At 38.4% G+C, this 23,591-nt stretch overlaps 1 long non-coding RNA gene across 1 annotated transcript in view; it reads right to left on the bottom strand.

Moving 5' to 3' along the window:
- The window catches only part of LOC120617745 (uncharacterized), a 71,815-nt gene extending 54,325 nt beyond the window's left edge, over nt 1–17,490 (bottom strand). Inside the window, exon 1 of the long non-coding RNA XR_005657029.1 lies at nt 11,046–17,490. This is a non-coding gene — a long non-coding RNA (uncharacterized LOC120617745). The remainder of the gene's footprint in view (nt 1–11,045) is intronic.
- Nucleotides 17,491–23,591: the final 6,101 nt, after the last annotated feature.

Below are 23,591 nucleotides of genomic sequence, written 5' to 3'. Positions count from 1 at the left end.
GTAATTAGGACTAGGGATAGAGGGTTGACCTGGTACTTTACACTTTTATAGTAGAATTTAGAATTAACAGGATAATTGATAGTTTTTAAAATTAAAATGCTGTCACATACCACAGACTTGGAAAAGGTTCAGGAATGAACAGCATAAACATCTGAGAATGAATATCCATCTGTGAAAATTAATGTCCGTCCGTGACATTTATAAGAATGCTTTAGTGTAATTAATTCTTTGCCAAGCATCTTTCTGCGCTAAAGACAAAATGAGTTCTTGACATCTGATACAAAGTCCATGTGCCCGACGATAAAATCCTGAGGTCTCCGGTGCTCACTTGCCTCCTCCCTCGGATATCTGGCTCCCATCCCACAGCCTCTACCACTCTGGCTCAGGAAGTAGGCAATTTCCTGCCCTGGCTGAGCCGGATATTAAGACCTCTTTGTTCCTTATCTCCAAGAAATAACACCTCTCTGTAATACTCAGAGGGGCTGACTGACTCATGGTCATACCCACCATGTAAAGGACACTTTGCTGTTCTAACATTAGTGTTGACTAAGGCAGAGTGATTTGCCCACATTTTAATTGTAAAATGTTGTGGGGCCATATGTAGCACACTGGTTATTACAGTTGGTAGGTTGGCTGACGTGAGGATAAAGGAGATTTTTAAAAGAACTATAAAGCTAGAGGATCTTCCTTTCTGTGCCTTCTCTGCTCACAAACCCACAACTTTGTCAGTTTTTATCTTTGGAAGCATCCTCTCTCATATGAGACATCTTAAATGGATTCCTTCATATTAGTACAGACTAAACTGAAGCTTCCAGGCGGTGTAACATGAGCAATTTGACTATTCTCCTCGGAGGTAATACATACAGAGATAACAACTGCTGACAACTTTTTGGTGCATCCCGACGTATAAAGACACATGACGTATCGATCTGTACACACAGGCCATGTTCTCCACTTGACTGATGGTTAGTAACACCATCTGCACATCCACAGCTTGTCCAGTTTCCAGGCTTCTTCTGTTTGGTGGAATGTTCTTAATACAATATTCCTATTCAACACTTCAAAGCCCTTTCAAAACATTTCACTTTTCATGTAATGCATGCCCTACATTCCAGCTTCTTCTGTTTGGAGATCTGATACCAGGAAAAGCTAAAAACAGTTCATCGTGATAACCAAGCATTGAAAATAAAAGTCAGAAGTAAAAAAGTATGGAGCACTATCTGTCCTCCTCCTTCACGAGCAGCATTAAAGGAATCAAAATATTTTAGAGCTAAGAAATCTTAAAGCTTATTTAGTCTCATCGGCTCATTTTATAATTGTGGAAACTAGGCAGGATTATTAACAGCATTTTAAGTAGTGGGATGGAAAAGTTTCCAGGTAAAGGAACTACATCTGCACAGACAAAGGGACGCTGACTGGGCCACCAGAAAACCCTGTCCAGATGGGCCAATCAGGAAGGATCGGAACATAAGATTAAAAATGAGTAGGGCTGAACGAATTTACGAAGGACCTTGAAATTTCCATTTGCAATTCGTGGATCAATTTTCTACTTTTCTAGAAATTTAGACATTGAATCATGTAGTTTAGATTTGGGAAGGAAATCAGGATACCGGATTTTCTTTCTCTCCTTCATAACACTTATTTAGTTGTAATTATTTATCTAATTTAAAAAAATTTTCCTATCCACTAGATAGTAATCTTTACAGCATCTAGCACAGTTGGCAGGCATATAGTAAGTACTCAGAACTATCTGTTGAATGAATGAGGTCATCTGAATTAACTTCTACACAGAGATGACATCTTTTTTTATAGCTTCCTGAACAGTCGAGTCTCTGAATATCCTCAGTGATGAAGCCTGGCCATCAGCCAGGTCTGCCCTGCCCTTGCCAGGCTGCCATTTTTGAGGAGCCAACTTCTTCTGGAAGAAGGGAGATGGACTTAAGGTTACTAGGATATTCTAAGTCAAAGGACATGAGAATATTAAATGCTTCTTACGTTTCTGGCAGCACTAGACTTTAGGTAAGGTACAAGGAAATGAAATATACGAGGACCTTTCTGCACTTCTCAAAAAGCCTGTGGGAGCAGACATTACTATTCACACTTTCCATATAAAATAACTGAGGCTAAGCTTTGAGTATATTTTATTGAAGATCGTGAAATTGATTTGAAACCAGGTCTGGCTTAGAAACTCAGATGCTTCCTGACTTGCTATACTCCCTCTATTAAAAAGTATAAAACAGAAATGCTGTCCTCAAAGAAGTCACAATATAGCTGGAAGGACAGATCAGTAAACACCCAAGATAATGTTTATCACAAGTATGTAAAATGTACTAACCACAAAAAAGAAAGCTATTAGTTCAGCCTGGAGTTTCAAAATGTCAGAGAAGGCTTCACCAAAGAGACAGCTTCTGACCTGGGTTGTGAAGGTGACTGACAAGCAAAAGCAACCTGACTCATCAGGAAGAATCTCCCAGAAGGAGTCCAAGGACTCAGTGCAGCCAAAAGATTTTCTCATTGGGGCACAGTATGTTCCAGTTGGGCTGGCGATACACCCAAGTTAATATGCCCTATCTTCAGTGGGGTTTTTATAAGGTTTTGTTTGCCTGATATACATAAGTACCCGCTTAAATTCCTCCGTCTTGTGCAAACGCACAGACACACCAGCAGCAGCACATATGGCGTCGTGCGTGGACACATTGTCTCTGGGCCCCCTCTACTACACAGCCTCTGAGTCTTAACAAACAAGGCACTCAGTTTACGTGATTATAAGAATACAACCAAAGGAATTTTAAATACCAGACATGGTTAATTTGACTTCAGTGTTACAGATATTTGTCTAGCACCAAAATTTAGGACCGGGGTAAATAAAGACTAAGTAGCAGTAGAGAAATTTCCTGAACTTTTCAAGTTCGTAACAGAAATTGGCAAATGTTCTCTGCAATTTGCTTTTAATGCGGATGGAACCAGGCTCTCATGGAAACAGATACCTTCCTGTACATTTATTGCTTGTTACAAAAAAAAAAAAGACTGTGTCTGGCATTAAGGCAGCCACACAGACCACCTCACTCCCTTGCTTAGAAGAGACTCAATGGGGAATTTAAAATTAAAATTCCAGCTTTTTCGTCACACAGAAAACTATCGAACAGGAATTTGCTAATTTGCTGGTATTATAATATTCAAACAGGACAACAGGGGTTATTTGAGATGTTCAGTCAGTGGTTGATTTGTGACTATTGCTTAGCTGTTAATAGGTATTGTGAGAATGACTTTGGAAAAAAGCATTGCTACTCCTGAACAATGCCTCTCACCATTCAATAGGGTTGGAGTCTTTGGCAGCAAACGTTAGATTTTAAGTTTCTTCCACCCAACACAAATCCATCTGGCAGCCAGTGAAACAGGGAGTGACTGTGTAGCCAAGATGGACTGGATATAACATCCATTTTATAATTTCAATAATACTGAAGCTGAGGGTGGCATGTGTCAGTGATTTTGGCAGGATTCAACTACCAGGTTAAGAAAAATATTGAAAAATGATGGTGGGAAGTGATATGAACAGCGTGTGGAAAGAAGTCTAATTTGAGAATGGACCTGACTTCCTTAGTCTTAAACTTGATATGACTCAAATTCCCAGCACGCCATGGTTTGTACAACTGGGGAGTCTTAATGAGGTCACGGAAGATGATGCAGAAGCGACATTAAATCCTCGCAATGAGTCTTTAGAGAGCAAGTGCTATTGCTGATGCTGAAGAAAATTTAGAAGATTTTTCAGTGCAAAGAGTTTTAAATATGTTCAAAGCAGCCTAATATACTTCCGAAAGAGGTGCTAGAAATGGGAACCACGGCAGTGAAGTGTTAAAGAAGATGCTGAAAGCATCAGCCCACAATGAAGTGAATTAGGAAGAAAAAAGAAAAGACATCTCTTTAGAGAAACTCAGCTCTACCTGGATTCACAGAAAGGCAAAGGAGTCTGAACCCAGGAAGAGAAAGTGGAGGAAATGATGCTTCTAAACAACCTGGTCTTTCTTCCACGTTGTCACATTGACCTTCTCAGGGAAAATAATCTTGGAACTTTAGAATTAGAAGGAATATTAGAGATCACCTCCCTCAACCCTGTTATCATACAACTGGGTGAATAACTCAAGGCTGCACAGCTAGTAACTGGTCAACCAGGACTAGAGCTGATCTTTCAGACTCTGGTGTTCTCTGGTTCAGAATCAAACACTCTGGATCTAGATAGATCTTGTTTCTTTAGTAATGAGCTATTGTATATTAACATGATTCTGCAGGTTTAATGCCCAGTTTTCTCTTCTGTCTTGTTTCATAGAATTATTAGAATAAAATGAAGATGCAGCATGTAGCATTCAAAAATAAAGGATTCCTACTAGATGGTATTTCCTAGGTTAGAGATGAGAATTAACTTGTTTTTTTCCCCCAAGTTCTAGCACAGATATTACATTTACTTAAGTAACAATGAAATGAACTGAAATACTTCCATTTTAATGAACTCTGGACAATCTGAGGTTGTGTACAGCAGGGAAGCCATCTGGTAGGCACCTTCCAAAAAGGATGTATGTTTAAAACAATAAATGTACTCTTTGGGAAAAAGCAATACCCTTCTGTAACACAGGCTTAGGTCTAATAATAACTTAGAGGTATAGAACTGGTTGGAAAAAAACTGTTATATTACATTTCCAAACTTCAAATTTCAACAAATAATTTGTAATTACTATGCAGCTTATTCCTTATTTCCCTCTTTTGGTCAGGGAAAATCCTACTGAAACTAATTTTTCTTACATCAGTAAACTAAATAAATTTAATTTAAAAAGATATACAGGACCACTCATTTGGTTAATAATTAAATGCAACTGACATCTTAAATATATTATCAGCATTATTCATTAAATATTTCAGCCAAGTTATAATTCAGTTTAAGGTTCCCACTTGAATTTTCTAATAGAAGTACTCCACTGATACAAGCTGACATTGTTTCATTTGCTATCTAGTTTTAAGTGGACGAACACATACCAAATATCTGAATTCATAAAATGTTGATCTTTAAAAATTTACTTTTTCTACTTGTCTGCATATTTTCTTAAATATCTTGGCTAACAAATCCTTTTTCTTCTTCTCCAGAGGACGTTCATGATTCGGCACATAAAAATGACACCCTCTCTCATTTCGGAAATGGCTGAAGTGGGTATATTTTGTGAAAATTGCCTAGCTTTCTATCAGTTGTCAGGAAATAAAACTAATCCAAATTGGCACCCTTGATTCTGCATCCAGCTCCAGAGCAGAGCAATGCAGTTATCTTCATCGTCAGAAAGTTCCAGGACCAAATTCTACTAGGAGACACAGTACTGTTGCTAAGGAAATAAGATACCTAAGAAAAATGAAGTTGATCCCCAAATTTGGTTCTCCTGACTGAGGAAACTTCGGATAGTGTATTTTGATATACAGAACATTCACTGCCATCAAGATCTTCTTGGGTTCTTAAATTTCTGTAGACCAACATCTTTCAATGTTCAGAGATGGCAAAGTGTCCCCAGAGACATCCTCACATCTTGTGACAGCAATGCCATGAAAATCCCTCATACAAGAAGTTTGGTGTGTCAAAATGTAGTCTTAGGTGGACTTTGTCAACTCAGGACAGACAGCAGTATTTTAATGTACATTCATAACTTCCTGCATTTTTAAGTTTAGAAAAAACTTAACTCCTATTTCACTTATAGAAAAGTTCTACAAGGAACAACATCCGTATACTTTGGCTTGAGTAAACTATAAACAGGGATTCGCTTAGCAACAGTCTCTAGTTTAGGGTAAGAGGAATCCAGAAGAATGAGAGCATCATCATGTGACCTGCATATTGTCCAAGGTGGTATGAGAGCTTTCTTTATCGAAAGTCCAGACCAGATAGATCAAGTAAATTGATTCACTCCAGAAGTAGTTCAGTGAGGATCCAGAGAATGCTGTAAGAAGGGTCGAGTATTGCTTTTGAGAGCTACTGGGGGTCACACTGCAAACCACGGGCTGTGGAGGCCGACAGATCTGAGTTTGAATTCTGGCTCTACCACCCACTAGCTGACTGACCTTGCAAAAAAGTGAATCCCTCTGAACCTATTTCTTCATCTAGAAAGCGGAGATAAGACTGACTATCTAAGTGGCTGCTACGGGGTCAGATGGGGGATCAGATGGGCACCAGAGTGTGAATGCTTAACACAATCCTGGCCATACAGTGAGAGATGGGAAAAAAAAAAGGTTACTGCAGAAGATGGGAGATGTGATCAAAAGGCTTAAAAAGGTTACATGGACTAAACAGAGAGAAGCAGTGTGTTATCACTGGAGGGCGTGACAAGCCGAAAACCCCATTTAAATTTTCATGTTTTCTAAGTAAAAGTATTGATTATTTGTAACCAATATAAACCAAATTCAGGATTAGAATAAAATGTAGATTTCAAATAACTGGAGATGATTTGTGAAACTACATGGGTACAGGATATCTAGATGTATTATCATCAATCAATGGAAAAGTTAACCAACTAAAGAAGACAAAAAGATGTGAAAGCCTTCAGAGTATTACTTGCTCCTGATAACTAATAATTTCAAAATACCCCTTACGGATTTCTTCACTCAGCTGGACATGTAAGAAATGACACAACAGCCTTCTCGTTTTCCTCTGAAGTCAATTGTCCATCTTGTCCCCAAACCATTTGTTCAATAGTTTAAAACTTAGATTATAATTTTGAGATATACATAAGCCAAATCCGCATTTTTATTCCCAAAGAGGCTAAAAACATGTCCTATGCTCCAAAAATTTAGTTCATTTTAAACATTTGTGAAACATGCTATTTCCATTTATCAGGGCAAGGTGCTGTACAGTCTAGAGGAGGTTAACAGAACCTAAGAGTGGAACGTATATAATTTGAAACAAACATGTTCGACATTATATTTCTTAATATCTAGAAACAATAAAAGATTTTTCAAAAGCTAACAAAAAAGAGTTCAATACAGTTTTCTTGGCTGGTGAAGAAACTCAGAAAACAGAAAATGAAGGAGCAATCATCCCTCTCGCTTTCCTCACCCATCCTGATCTTCCCCTTCGCAGGCAGGGGATAAACTAATTTCCAGAGAAACATGAGATTTTTCTTTATCAAAGAGGGGCAGAGGTTACAAAAAGGTTGAGAAACACCTTTAGAAACCCACCAGCTGGAGAACTACTTAGACATCACTAGGGGCAACATATTCTCCCCAAGAGGCATGCTTCAGGAAGGAGATGAACTGAAGCCTTTAATCTCCTCTGTGGTAAATGGAGCCCCAAAAATCAGATTATAAACACTGGATAAACACAGCTCAACTGGTTCCACCAAAGATCGTACTGCAGTGACTGTGTCAGACCCTTGCTATCAGTCCTCTTAGAAGGAGTAACTCTAAGTCAGAACAGGATCCCAGAATGAGGACTGGCTTCTTTACACAACTGCTAATCCTACATTCATTTAAAAAGGAAAATGGAAAAACAAATATTACTCTTTTAATTGTCAGTTTTATGTGAATTTAATATGGGTTACTCTTTTTAAAATTGGAGGTAACATTGGTTAATAACAGAAGTTTCAAGTACACAATTCTGTAATACAATATCTGTATATTGCAATGTGTGCTCACCACCCAAAGTCCAGTCTCCTTCCATCACCATGTATTTGACCCCCTTTACCTTCTTCACCTTCCTGCCACCCCACATCACCTCTGATAACCACCATACTGTTGCGTCTGTGAGTTTTTGTTTGTTGCTATTTTATATCCCACATGAGTGAAATTATATGGTTACTGTCCTTTTCTATCTGACTTATTTCACTTAGCATGATACTCTCAAGATCCATCCACATCATCACAAATGGCAGCAGTATTTTCATCCTTTCTTATAGCTGAGAAGTATTCCATTGTATTTATTCACTACATCTTCTTTATCCAATCATCTATCAAAAACGTGTATTTATTCATTGTATTTATTCACTACATCTTCTTTATCCAATCATCTATCAAAAACGTTTCCATGTCTTGGTTATTGTGAATAATGCTGTAATGATCATAGGGGAACATGTACCTTTACAAATAAATGTTTTCAAAATTTTGGGGTAGACAGCCAGAAGAGAGATTGCTGGGTCCTAAGGTAGCTCTATTCTTAATTTTGTGAGGAACCTCCATACTGTCTTCCATAGCGACTGTACCAATTTACATTCCCACTAGCAGTGTATGAAGGTTCCTTTTTCTCCACATCCTCTCCAACATTTATTTCTTACTTTATTGATAATAGCCATTCTAACAGGTATGAGGTGGTATCTCATTGTGGTTACATTTCACTTATAGCTAGTGAAGTTGAGCATCTTTTATCTGTTGGCAATTTGAATGTCTTCTTGAGAAAAGAGTTCAGGTCCTCTGCCCATTTTTTAATTGGATTGTTTTTTGTTGAGTTGTATGAGTTCTTTATATATTTTGAATATTAGCCCCTTATCAGAGGTATCATTTGCAAATATCTTCTCCCATTCCATCAGTTGCCTCTTTGGTCAATGGTTTGTTTTGCTGTGCAGAAGCTTTTTCATTGGATATAATCCCACTCATTTATATTTGCTTTTACTTTCCTTGCTTTTGGAGTAAATTCACAATAACCTCTTTGAGACCAAGGTCCTTAAGTTTAGTACCTATGTTTTCTATGTATTTTATTGTTTCAGGTCTTATATTTGTCTTTAATGCATTTTGAATTAATTTTTGTGCATGGTGTCAAACAGTCTAGTATCATTCTTTCGCATGTGGCTATCCACTTTTCCCATGTTACTCTTTTTCAAATGACCTTTCACTTATGTGAGACTTGCACTGATATATCCATTTTTCTGAAAAACCAAAGTATTTTTGCTTATACTGAGTCTAATCGCCTTCTCCTACTTCAGTACCTTCCATTAGATTTTTATTTCTTTGTGTTATTGAGATACCTGCCCAGTGTGTTTTCAACTCCATTTCTCTGCAGTTCCTCATTAAGGTTAAAAAATTTTATTAAAATAGTATTTTACACAATAGAAAAAAATCACTTCTCTCTGGGCAATAATAACTAGTTCAAGATGATCTGCACAGCTCTGAATAACTATAGAAACGCCGAGTTCTGATATTCATCTCCAGAATTTCAGGAAAGTTTGTGTTATTAATGACAGTTCATTATTTTAAGTATAAATTTATATTGTCAAAATTATCAGTGGATACTTGAGCTTATATTAGCAGAGCTACCTCTTTCTTACATTATAAAGGAAATAAATATATTGGAGACAAATGAATTGTGTCAATTCTGGGCTGTAGGTAACTGTTAAGCAGGTTGTAACAAAGACTCAGGGTCTGGCTGATAATGCAGTTAGAATGAGGATGGGCTCAAGGCCAAGCAGATGCTAACAGTTCCGAATCTCAAATAGTGGAGGTTGTTTGCAGAGTGTGTAAGAGAAAGGCCTATGCAGCTCCGTGAAAATGTCCCATTTCCCTGAAAGTACCCTGAAGGGTACTTAAAGGCAGCATTGACTGTCACTGATAAAGGCTCACCATTTAAGTGCCAATACCAGGATTGCCTGAACTGCAGAGCAGAGCCGCTATGCAGGTAAAATACTGGAGAAGACAGTTGAGCTCATCCAGAGATGGGCTGAAATAAAGTTATAAAATCAGTTATGGAAAACAGGGAGCTTTGGGATCATCTGCAGCAGCTGAGTCAGCCTTCCTCTCATGTCCCAATGGGCAACTCCAAACTCTTGCTGTATGCAGATGTTTTATCCCAGTGGATAGTTTGGGAACTGGGCAACAACTGCATAAGGTGGACCTGACTCCTGAGATGCTTCATTGGCAGTGGGTCCCTGATATCAAACTCAGAAGATCTCTTTGAAAACCAACTGCTTAACTGTGGGTAACTTGAATAAACCATTGCATTTCTCAGACTGACCACTGGATATTTTTGTCATCTCACTGCCTTGTAAGCCAAGACAGGTTCATATGAGCCAGTCTTCTAGTGGATGAAGAAAGGAAATAGATACGAAATGCCAGATGCCACTGGTGACTGGATACAGACTGAGAAAGAAATCATGACACGGGCCTACACCACTAGCACTACTTTCAGTGGAGGACGAATCTCTAAGGCCCCACTGTGGTCAGCCTGGTGAAGAAAACAAGAGCAGCCTCTTCCAGGACTTTAGTCCAGACTCAATTATCTGCTTCCAGATGGTGAATTCAGAGAATCACTCTTAGGCTTGATGATAACTTTTAGATTTTCTTCGGAACCTAATAAATCGTTTCTGACATTTGAGTCTCCACATAATATGAATAGGGACCAAACAATTTGGAGATGGCTGAAACAAATATTCTACATATTGGTTTGCTCTCAATCAATATGGGCTAGATAAATTTAAGAGGATTTTCGGGATTTTGACGTCAGTTTCTATAGCACTGATATGACTAAGACCGATATTCCATTTCTCAATCCTTATGATTTCAAGAATGTCAGTTCTACTTAACATTTATCGACTATGCCCAAAACACTGATACTCAGATAACTAAGAAATAATCTCTGTCCAAGTAGCAGAAATCACATGAAAATGTAAGTTAACTTCAAAAGGAAGTGGGGCTAGTTTCCTGGGGTACTGTTCCTTACAAACAGATACATAATCGTGTAAGTATGGAGGCAAAGTTTGATTTTTGATATACTTTTTTTTTTTCCAGTAAAAGGAACTATAGCTTTCATCAGAGTAGAAACTGGTCAAGATCACTGCTTTTCAGTTTAAGCTATAGTTTCTATTTCTACATATTACCAGATATGGATTGATCATGATACCAGATCAGCAAAAATTCAAAGCCACGGAGTAGCCTTATTTCACTAGCAGTTTTGAACAGCAGAATAAGCAATCTTAGTAACATGAGCAGAAAAATATTATAACAATCTGAAATAGGAAGAGTTAATATAACATAAAAGTCATCAAAGCAATTAATGGGAATTCAGTGTAAAGGAAAGTTAATAGAATAAGGTTGCCTACCTAATTTAAAGCAAGCCGGAATCCACTATTTGAAATATTAAGCAGATCATTTGGGGCTCCCAGCATTGGAAGAGGGACCATCCTGTTGAATATCATAATCCTAGAAGCAGACATTTGATGTTTATCAAGTGAACGGAGTCAGAAAATCTTGGGAACCTGGCACTCGTGGGCCAGGTGGTATTAGTCCCCCGCCATCATAAAACCTGTAGCACTTTCAAGTGCTAATGTCTGGATTCTGCAATGAATCCACAGGGAAGAGAGCCCTTAGCAATATTAAAAATGTGGGACTCATTTTTCGGAGCAGAGTCAGAAGGTGGAAATGACCTGGGAGCAAAAAGAGGGGAGGGAGGACTTTGAAATGAAGTATACACATCACATTCACTGAATCGCCTAGACCAGCTTCTGTCTACAGCCAGTATCTAACCAGTAAAAGGGACAGTGGTTTACTCATTCTTATAAAGAACTAGAGTCATTTCTACCATATATAAGCTAGTCAAGACTTCCATGGTGTAATAAATGCCTGAACATGGATTTTTCTTACATACATATGCATGTTGGGTAAGGTGCGGCATGCATAAATCAGAATCCAATACAAAATTCCACTCATAAATGACAGATTTTCAACAATCTGACCTTACCCTTCAGTTAATAAAAGCACCTCTGTGTTTGAAATATACCTATTCATGACATGCAGCTCATTTTATCTTGTTTCCATATGGATGGGACTGGCAACGGAGAAAACAATGACAAATCTGTCTCCACTGAAACTTGTTCTACCAAGCCTCCCGCCTGCCACTCCATCTCCTGTTCCCTTGCGCCCCAACCAAGTGGCTCTGAGATACGGAAGAGCACTAGGGCGCCGCTGGTGGTGGCTGCGCCTTCCCACTTGGGTACAAGTCAGTCTAGCAGTGGAGACCACGGCCTGCGCAGCCCCCCACGAGCCAACATGAGGGCAAACCATCCGCTCCTATCCTCAGCCCCCGCCCCCAGCCGAGCAGGGGACAGGCATTAAGGGCGCCTCCGCTTCCCCCACGTGCACTCTCTCACAAGCCCCCTTTGTTCCCTGCCCTCCGACTCATCTATGTGCTAAAGCAGCCGCTGCCCAGATGTTCTCTATCAAAGCCTGAGCCATGCCAGCCAGCTCTGGCACGCAGGAAAGCGCAGGGAGCACTGGCCCTCCAGAAACACCGCCCCCGCCCCTGATTTCTGCAAATATTTTTAAATGCTAATGGGTTCCACTCACCCCCAACCTAGAGGAAGGTTACAGAACAGGGCTCTGTGTGTCCAGCACATTAGCAGGCCGGGGACCCTGTCTGGCGCCTGGGCTCTGTCCCACCCCCGGGGCGTCGGCTGGGCTCCTCGCTCCTAGAACTGTGGAGGCCAGTTCCACAGCGTTCCAGTGACCGAGGTCAGATGGGCGGTTGACAGGAAAGTTGCTCCGAGCTACGAAAAGAAAGGGCTCTATCTTGCTCTGAAGTTTCTGAAAGCAAGAGAAAGATCCTTTGAGCATCTCCAAATTAAATTTTGAAATGTTTATTTCTTTTCTCATCTTCATCTTTTTTTTCCTATTAAAAATTTTTTTCTGGCTCAACAGACAGGCACAGAACCATTTTATGTATGCACTGGTACTTGGGTATCATGTCCCTTTTGACACAACTTAATGACAGAAAATTGGTACATTAACAGAAGCTGTGGTGCAAATTTTAATAAAATGGAAACTTAGAACTTTTCTATGGGGATGGGAAAGTGATATGCATTTGGAGGAAGAAGCAAGGATGGCACACAATTATCACAGGAGAGACTTATTCATCTTACTTGCATTGTGACAGCTGTTTTAGGGCCCAGCTGGAAGTTTCTAAAAAGCCTAGTTTCCAAAGATAAATGAAAGCCACCCTTGAAGATGATTAGTTTTTAATCCTGTCCTGATAATCTCACTGGTCGCTCTGGGAACTAATTGCTCAGATGTAACCATCTCTAGGCGCTGGTTTCTCCATGGCTGCAGCTCCCTGCGGCTTGTAAAGTCAGCACTGGACGGAGGCAGCTCGCCTCCTGCTCCCACCCACACAGCGAGCAGAGGACCAGACTCTCAGGTCTTCAGATAATCCCACCAGGATCCAAAGACTTCAGAACATGCCATCACACCATCAGCAGACCTGCTTCAAGTGAAATTTTATTCTACCACTTTCTACTGAGGGGCAGTGGAGATTTAGGACCTCAATGAAATTTGACAGCAGAGCAAATGCAGAGTTACACAATCCAGACAACTCTTGAGAATTTTGAGAAAATCACTTACTGACACATCAGCCTAGGCACTGAGAAAGGAAACTGCACCTTATCATCTACATTCACGAGATTTTCTATTCCACTGTCTTCAGTAGCATTTTAAAAACTCTTCTAGGTTTATCCTACCCAGGAAATGGTTTGATTGTTCATTGAAGAAATCTCTCCCCCAAAACCCCCACCAACTTCACTGGAAAGCAAGAATCTGTGCCCTCAGATTCTCTGAATCCCTGGCCTCAAAATCTTCCCCTTCCTTTTTTCTACCAATTCTGGATTTACTGGCCAATCTTAATCAAGTCTCCACACTAAAAGAGCAGATTTAAACCAAACTTCCAATCCTCAATAAACTCTGGCCTCACCCTTCCCCCTTCCCCTCTCCTAGATGCTGCCAAAGCTTCATGAGGTCATACGTAATATCTCACCACAGCAAGCAATAACCTCAGCTCTACCTTACCCACACATTGTGTTGGTGATATTTAGGGAGCCAGCTCTTGACACTCAAATTATTCTTCTCTATTATTTAAAAAGTTCTGGGATAATTTTAAAAAACTGAAATTAAGACTTTCCATTTTTAGTTAATTCTAAAATAAAGTTTAAATAATTTTAAGCAAAGCTTTACTTAATAAGCTAAAAATGATAGTTAGTTAATGCAGTGCAGACCAAAATACTGCTAAATGTTTCTGTCAATGTTAAATCATTTGGACTTTTCGGATATGAAAAAACCTACTGTAAAGAATTCTATTTTTGGTAGTCTCTGAAACTGTGACTCACCCAGGTTCATACTGATAAGGCACCAACAAAGCAACTATCTAATATCAGGCAAGAGTGTAACCAGATAAAGCACACATGAGACTTCGCTGAATATGCGGCACAAATTATTTTTAATCAGCAACCAAACAAAACAGTTATAAATACCTCATAAAAGATAGGTGTCTCACCAAACATGATGGTAATCAAACAGACCCCCAAAAACTCTGGAAGAGAACTGAGCTAGGTCAAAGGAAAGCGCTGTAGGATAACCACTACCCAGTTTACACATGCTTTTGTTAAGGGGGGAAAAAAACAAAGGAATTACAAATCTAATGAAGGTTTTAGATACAATAGTGTTTCTCAGGCTAAGTCAGTAGACTCTAGGAGTCTGCAAAATTTTTGACTTTCTTTATAAGGGGGACCCGTAAGTTCAAGGACCACTGCTATATATAATGTAAATCCTTACTTACACCAATATAAAGAAGGCAGGTAAACATAATTTTTTCATCTGTTCTACATCCCAAAAAATCAGAGAAAGCATTAAAAGTAAAAATAAACCCACAAGGCTAGAATGCTGGGAAGGATAGCATTAGTGTCCATGAACAGAATTTTCTGGTAAATCAGATCAGACTGACTGCAAATTCCAAAAAGCTTAATCCCATAAAAATCAAAGCAAAAATATCCTGAAAATTTGAGTTTACCCAGTAGAACCCTAGATTAAATCTGTGACTCAGAGGCCCAGAGCAGGCAGGTAATTAAGGGCAGCACAACTGCCAGTTTCCACTGACAAAGTCACTTGCTTTGGTGTTTCCCAAAGCAGAAAGCATGATTACTTGTCTCCCATAAAAATGAGAGCTCTAATCCAGAATAGACAGAATGGACTATGGGAGAAATATGTGCCCCCAAGTAATCAGGAGGGCTGGGAGAGCTCACAAAAGAAAAGTACCCCCTACAACCAAGCCTGCCCTGTCATTCTCTCCTGTGCAGAGCAACAGAGCCAGGGCTCACGCAGTCACCAAGGAACAAGCATCAGGCTGATGAATGTGTTCTAATACACTACGGTGATCAGCCTAGCCAGGGGGTCTTCATCTCCTTGTGACAGGGACCCCGTTGGCTGTCTGATGAAGCCTATGGACCCTTTCTCAGAATGTTTTGAAAATGTACACTATAAAAAATAGGATTTAAAATGATGCAAATTACATCAAAATGAAACTCTCAAAATATCTTTTAAATTATTAATGCAAAATGACAAGATCTAGCAGTAGGTCTACTGCTGCCAAAATTTTGAAGTGGTGATTATAATCCACACTTACAAATTAATGTGACATGGAAATGTATGTTTTCTGTCGGTGACAGTCACAGATTCTGCTAGTACTTCTGTAGTTGCTGCCTACATTCATAATAGAAAAAATTGCTAAGTTTCATTTCAAGGCCAGTAAAGAAAAATTGTGATTTCTTCCATCTAAATGAATGGACACCTGAATTCTATCCAGGAGCTCCTTAGTGATCTCTGACCCTCAAGCTACAAGCCTCTGATGTAGACCTTCATCTACGAATAAGAACAAGCGAGCAAATATCAAACATGTGAGGTCAATCAAATGTTTTTTAAAACACCAAATTCCATAAAAGAATTCCCTAGGAAAGTATTGAAAATTGGAAAAAATAATAAAATAATCTCAATTAATAACTACAGATCGTTTCAAAAGGAAAAGGTGTCAACTAACAAAATACATATGAGGTCAACCAAATGTTTTAAAAAACATCAAATTCTATAAAAGAATTCCTGAGGAAAGAAAATTATTGGAAATTGGAAAAAATAATAACTACAATTAGTAACTACAGATAGTTTCAAAAGGAGGTGTCAACTAACAAAATGCATCAATCAAAACAAGATGCTATGAAAAAGCAGTTTCTTTGAAAATTATCATAATTAATGAAATATGGGCCGACTTGCAGAATGAAGGAAACTAGCAAGCTGGAAGGGTAAACAGATTCTATCAAAATTCAGAGAAAAGGTCACATTAAAAGAATAAGAGAAATGCATCTGCACGTGTATGTGTATATGTTCACATACATGTGTATGTATATATATACTGAATTTAAAGTGCGATGAATCTATCTACCTACCTACCTACCTACCTATCTATCTATCTCACCTTAAATTCATCCTGGCCTAGGCAGGGATATAAAGAGTACAAATTTATTGTTTCTTGATATATGATTTCTATTAACTAAAGGTAAGGGTACGGTTTAGCCACATTACTATTTGATCTCCATTTTATTAATGGAATCCAAAGATTATCTGGCCCAGAACTATCTTAAACTTAGAATGGTTTACAAAACTGTCTGCTCTTCTGAGTATCAATAACGGCTTCACTGTATCTCTTATTCACATATGTTGAATCTTATGTAAATTAAATTACCTAAAAGAAACACTTTATTCAAAGTGGTTGGCTAACTACAGTAATGAGTAGGCATCTTAAAAAAACAAAAAACAAACAAAAACAATACTTGAGGAAAAAGAGTGCATAGATTAAGAGTCAAACTCTTGAGTCAGACTGCCTAGGTTAATCCCGAATACCAGCTATGGCAATTTGGAGAAGTTACCTAAACTCTGTTCCCCAGTTTCCTCATCTGCAAAATGGGAGGATAGTAGGGTTGTAGTGAGGGTTCAAAAAAATAATACATGAAAAATTCTTAGAATAGAGACTGTCACAATAAATGTCAGCTACAATTATATTAATATTTTCTCCGAAGACATCTTTCCCAGACCCTATTAGCATTCTATCACACAAAAGATGGCTGCTTTGACAAATCCAGCTCAGAGTTCATTCAGGGCAGAACAAAGATTCTTTATGAAAAACAAGGAGCACAAATAAAAAGTGACCACTTCAACTTTTTCTACCTCCATCCATTTTGTCAAGCCACTTATCTAATAGCAACTAGAGTTTCTAACTAGTCTTTTGCTTAAAATGTTCCATCAGATAAGGTAACTAAATCCTGTCGAAACTTTCCCAGGTGGTCTATGCCCAAAGTAACAGTCCATCTGACCCAGTTAAATCAATTTTTTTCTGTTAAATTTAGGCCATTATAACTGACGGCTCCCAAGTTGCATGTTTAGCAAATATAAAAGTATCTCACTCCAGTGGCCTGCTGGAACAGGCTGGCACCAGCTGCAAGTTGACCAAGTGCATCTTTTCCTCCACATTTCATATTTACACTATGGGAATCAGCAAATCCAATAAGTCAAGGTGCTTGTTGGTTTCATTAAACATTACCAGCAAATCTTATCTCTAGTCCAAAAGAATCACCTTGTGAAATCCCAGAGTTAAGGGGCCCATATTATCTTTTACAATGCAGCTTATTTTGAGGACAGGTATCAGAAGATATCCTGATTTGATATACAAAAGAAATAGACAAGTGAGTTTCTATAATATTTCTATTTGTAAATCTAGCTATCTATTCTGGTTTAAAAATTTGAGCATAGCTCTTTTCAGATACTAGTGGTAATTATGTGGTTTGATATTAAGTTAACTTGGAAATATTGATACATGATATAAATACTCTTAGAAATTCAGTGTTTTATTCAAAACAGTTTAAAATCAGAATATTTTATTTTGCTCTGGAAATTTTATAAAGGTGTTTTGCCAAAAGCATTAAATATTTGATTCTACTTGTTAAGATTTGCAGGAACTGCTTTAAATTTATTATAAAAAATAACAGCAACAGCAACACATTTTCCCCTTTCATTAAGGCAGTGAAAAAAAAAAAGAACTTTAAGAGCTTTTCCATAAAAATGCTCTAAAATATTCCATTAAAATTAAAAGGCAACTGCCATTTCACACGTGGTCAGATTTAACTATTCAAAGTTATTTTAAGTCTATCAGTCCCCAAAGACCAAACTACCTGAGAGCCCAGCTGTGTTCAAAGATCCCCAGAACCCAGCCTCCAGCAATGGGTGGGGCTGATACAAAAGGCCTTAGACCAGAGCAGGGAAGAACGATTCTGGTCTGGGTTCGATATTAGTATTCTGCTCTGCCCAAATCCTCACCTGATTATAGATTTCTTAATGAAACGACTGACCTGCAATGGCCAGGGAGAAGCCTACAGAAGAGCAAGGAGCTTGGAACAAAAGCCTAGTTTCAAAATCGATAGCCTGTGACCCCATGTCAGCAACGGTGAACTGAGAATCTTAAAAGCCAGCAGCAATCTTCCAAGGTTGTGAGAAATAATAGCATTTCAGTTGAAATCTTAAGCTCTTGTGATTATAAAAAGTATTTTTAAAGTGCTACAATAATATGCACACCTGTCATTAAATATTATACTCCTTCTGGTATGGTTCTCCTTGCCTAGTTTTGTTTTATAGCAATAGTTCTGCATTTTAAATATGGTTCAAACATTAGTTACCAATGATATGTAGTTTCATGCACAAGTTAACTTATTAATCTATTTCTTAGGGTGGTCCATTATACATACATTTAATTAGCCCCACAATCAGATTGTTAAATACTTGTTTAAATGTCCCAAATATCAAGAAGTAAGAATACCCTATATTTTTCAGGAACTTATTATTGACTTTTGTACTTAAACCTTAACGGTCTCTGGCAGTATCCTTGTTAGGGTCTCCCAGACCCCTACAAACTGTGACTTGACTTACTACTTACCTTAGTACCGGATGCTGATGTCTTTGGAATTTCATTTTTTGGTATAAGAGAGAGTTGCCAAACAAAACAAAACAAAACAAAAAGGCAAATAACTTCTAAATTTAAAAAATGAACAAAAATGATATGGTAACTAAATGAAAAGGTCAAAAGACTTGCCAAGGAGTATTAACATCTTACTTCCTGAACGGGTGTTAGAAATAGGATTTAGGGGCGGGAGTGTTTTGTTCGGTTTGCTTGTTTAAAGTACAGGAGTAAAAGCTATATATATTTGGGATATAATTCTGATTCTTCCATTTGCTTGACTCTAAGTAAGTCACTCAACTTCACGTGACTTCCAGATTTCATCAGATTTCCTTTCGGGTCCATCAAAAAATAAGAAAACAAAAATAATAAGCAACATTTTAATGATCTTTATATAAATATGGTATAAACACTGAAAAAAGATAGAGCAGTGTTAAAACTTTCAGGTAAGATCATTGACCTTCCTTGAAATATCCGTTAAGAAATTCTCAGCCTCTGCTTTAGAATGATTTCTTAAAGTATGGCTACATTATTTCAAGTGAAGGATTTCACCGACTTCACACGCACACATACTTACTTGCCTGCAGGCCCCTGGCTTTTTTCCTACCCGAATCAAGGAGGAGCAACTGCCAGTCTACTCGCCTACGCACTTACTGTGAGCTCAACTCTGTGTGCTGGAACGCTGCCACACATTTATGAGCGCCTAAGGGATATTGGATAGTTGTCATCTTTCTCCTGCTCCCTCCGACCACACCAAATACCCTGGCAAGGTTGCTGCACCTGGACACTGCATTCCCTGCAGAGCACCTTGTTACCAAAATTGTGGAAAACTTGGACAAAGTTCAGAGAAGAGCTACTAAAATGATTAAATGACTGAAGGGACCAATTTATAAGGAACTCAGAAATGTTTAGTTAAGTGGTAATTACCCTAAAAAAGGTGTGGTGGCTCTGGCATTATGTTTGAATTCCAAGCCATAATTGGCAACGAGGCCTCGTTTCAGGCCTCCACATTCAGAAATATTCTGAGGAGGGGGCAGAACCTCACTCTTGCTTGACCATTGCACAGGCTGCTTGGGTGGTATTCACACCCAAGTGTAATGACCTCCACAAACACACACAGAAGGCACCACCACCAAAGCAGAGAGCTCATTTAAGAAGGCTGAAGGATGCTTAAAGGGAAATTTCAGGAATCATAAGAAGTCTGAGCTGTGAAGGGCCAGTTCCTCCATCCCAGGTAAGCACCTACCCACACCCCATCACCAATTTCTGCCTGATGGGTGGTACCATTTAATAAGAGCTGCCGGTTGAATCCAAGTGTGGAAACTGTCAGATACACTGCTGCGATGTGGATCCCTTTGAGAACGACAGTTCCCTCCTGGACAGAGGAAAAGCTAAGAATACTCTAATGGTTAAGGAGGTCGCAAAAGATCATTCCTCAGAGCATTTCCCAAAATGTCTTCCAGGTGACGTTACTATGTGCTACACGCATTACAAAAGAAAAGCGCTGAAAACTGGGATAAATGAAGTTAAACCCTGTGTTGTGTATGCGTGTTGATGTGTTTGTTTTCTAACAGTATCACCTCTCGGAGCCATTAATATGCCAAAGTCTATGTGTCTCACTAAGAGGGACAGTGTGTACACTCTTTCACAAATTCAAACTGAGCATGGAATGCTTTACGTCCTAAGCACAGGGTCTTTTACCCACAGCCATCTCCATAATGCTTTTTATGATGTGGCACTCAGTAAATGACAATGAAATGCGTGAATTAGCCTGGGCTAGAAGCGATCTTAAATCACAACTCACTCCTCTAACCACCACGCTGATATTCTAGTGACTCTTCATTTAAATGAATCTTTTTGTCCTAAGTAAATGAAATGAAGTTTGTTAACTAGAAGCTCCTAAAACTCAAGTTTGAGGCTCCCAAGTCTCTAAAAGTATGTATTTATAGTTTGTATTATTTCTCCTTCAGGAGGCACCACAAAATGGCGTAGCCTTCATGTTCTGCAAAACCTGCTGCCACTATGTCAGCTGAAAGTGACTCAGTGGCTTTTCACTAAATTTATAAGCTGTGCCTGAGAAAACTGAACTTAAATTATTGATATGACAGATTAAAATTCACTCTAGATTACCCTGGGGTCACCTTTAAGACTTAGGTATTCATCCTCCTGGATAGCTAAAATGCAGGTCCAAATAAGAACTAAATTTAGATCCATTCTTTGTATGTATACTCTTTGTAATTACATTAGCTTCAACCATCTCACTTCTTAAAATTCCTCTTAAGACATTTATCACCTGTACTATAGTTAAAAAAAAACAAAACAAAACTAAGCACCTTACCCAATAGTCTTACTTCCACTCTCCTCGTCAATATTTTAAACTGAAAAGCCATGCAGAAATCATCACATTGTAAATATTACCACAGTTGGAATTCCTTCTGAGGACCATCTGAAGTTTCTACATCAATTTTTTTCACAAGTAGGGACTGACATCTTTAAACTTGAATCTACAGTACTGCAATTTGGCATTCCACTTCAATTCTTTAAAAGCTTCATTTATATTGATCTTGTCTTTTGGAATTTCCTGTAGGCTGCTTCAGATAAAATAATTTCCAGCCGAATCTTCATCTTATCTGCTCTCAGTTTGACATTACGCCTTCAAAATCAAATCTTATTATTTAATCCAAAACAAAAACACTTTATTACAGAATATTAAATCAATAACACTAACAGACTGACCTTGATAATTCATTTTTACCATGACTGGTAAGTCAACGTTTAAGCTTTGACTATTGGTGCTCAGAGTTTTGCAAATTTCTTCCAGACTATTCATAATTTAACAAGATATTCCAATTGCCACACGCAGAAACACTATCCAATCACTTTGTGTCTTAGACCAAATCATTGTTTTACTTTCTCATTTTCCAAGTAATCTCATGGTCAAAATTAAAAAACTAGGACTGAGCATAAAGGCCAAACATTTTACCTCCCTCTGTTACCTTCCCACCATCTTCCTGAGTTGGTGACTGTGAAAATATGTTAAGCCCAAAATAGCAGCTGTGCACAGCCAGGTCAGCCCCAGTCATTTCCAAACAAAAAGGGAACTGACAGAAACCCCCTTTACAAGTCTAGTGTTTGTAAATATCCAATGAAATGACTTCATCCAGTCAATTATTTCTGGCAAAATAACATAGTAATTAAACTGAGGACTGATGGAAACTGTTAAACAGGGCAACCACTTTGCTGAGCAGTTCTAGTTAATGCTTTTAATTCATTTTCATTTTTAAAAAATGCTTGAAATACTAGTGTAATTAAAAGGAACTGCCTCTTCACTGAAAAACATATTTAAAATATTCCAGTGTAGAGAACATATGGAAAAGGAAGGAGAAACTCAGTTTTCCAGTATCTTCTTAGTGTCAGTCGATTTATTTTAAGTATGATGAATTCTGAAATCAAAACACAACTGTATTCAAATATAAGTAGAAATGACACCCTAAAGCCAGAACATCATACTGTACAGACTCAGGTTCATAGTGAATATACTGTCTGTAGAATATTTTTGCCCTGTCCACTCTCCTTTTGGCTCCTCCAACTGGCTACCAGCATACCTTGATTCCCATTCATTCGTTCACTTATTCACTCAACAAACTGAACCACCATCTCAGGCATTGTTCTAGGTTACATACAAGATAGCAGTAAACAAAAACACTGGTCCACAGACCTCTTCTATGTGCCTAATGGTTATGCACTTGGAGAAAGACAAAAGTTCTAATACACAGTAACAAATTGGAATGCAAAAGCTGATAGGAAAATCTCTGGTGCTTCCTAAAGGAAAATGCAAGCTGTTAAATTACTTGTAGCACTTCATTTTTCAGACTCTTGGATACAAATAAACACTATTTTTTCTAGTACCTGATGCCATGGATACAAAGATTAAAACAAAAAGGGAAACTTTTAGGCCATTAGTAACAGTCTAAAGTAAAGAGTAAGAGAAGTTGTTAAAAGTCAAGAACTTAGGGAACTCTTTCCCCAAGCCAGATAATTCCAAGGTAGCGTGAAATGGGGCGAGTTAGTGACCTAAAACAGCTCCCGCTACACTTGACAAATATTTCTCATTTCTCTGTCAGAGTACCTGGTACTGCACTTATAAAAGATTCCCCTGGATGAGTAAGCACACTCTTCTGAAAATGCAAATAACATGGGGTGTGAGGTTAAGGACCAATAGTCATTCACATTCTGCTCGTAGGAGCTATAAAAGAATCTTAAAATGTTTGCCACAATTCCTTGTAAACTGAGGAATACTATAAAATCAGAATGGCAGGGTAAAGATCATAGATCGTAGAGTCATGCTGCCTGAGTCTGAATCCTAGCTGCACTACTAACAAGCTATACGAGTATGCAAAACTAACTTGAATTGTTTGGTGCCTCAGTTTCCTCACTTATAAAATGGGAATAGTTGAAACTACTCCGTAAGGTTGTTGAAAGGCTTAATTTAGTTACTTAAAACAATGCTGGAACTTATTACTCCATTTTTGACCAAAATGGAGTAATAGGAGCTGAATTCATGCTCCTTCCTAAAAGAGCCAAAAACAAACAGAATATATAAAAATAACAATTTTCAAGACACAGAATATCAGGCAATGAAGGGCAGTGATCCCTGAGACATGGGAAACAAAAGAAGTCAGCCTTAAACTGCCCTCAATTTATTGCCTTGAAAGAGTTCCCAGGCCACAGTATAGGACGGGGTAGAGAGGAGAATCCAGGCAAAGCCTGCGGGACTCCCCAAGTTAAGAAGATGGAGTTCAGTGTATGAGGAGAACAAAAGGGTGGCAAC

This window comes from Pteropus medius, unplaced genomic scaffold (assembly GCF_902729225.1).
Source record: "Pteropus medius unplaced genomic scaffold, Ma_sr-lr_union100, whole genome shotgun sequence".
Lineage (NCBI taxonomy): Eukaryota > Metazoa > Chordata > Mammalia > Chiroptera > Pteropodidae > Pteropus > Pteropus medius.
The sequence above is the reverse complement of the archived record's forward strand: the minus strand, read 5'-3'. Positions and strand labels throughout refer to the sequence as shown.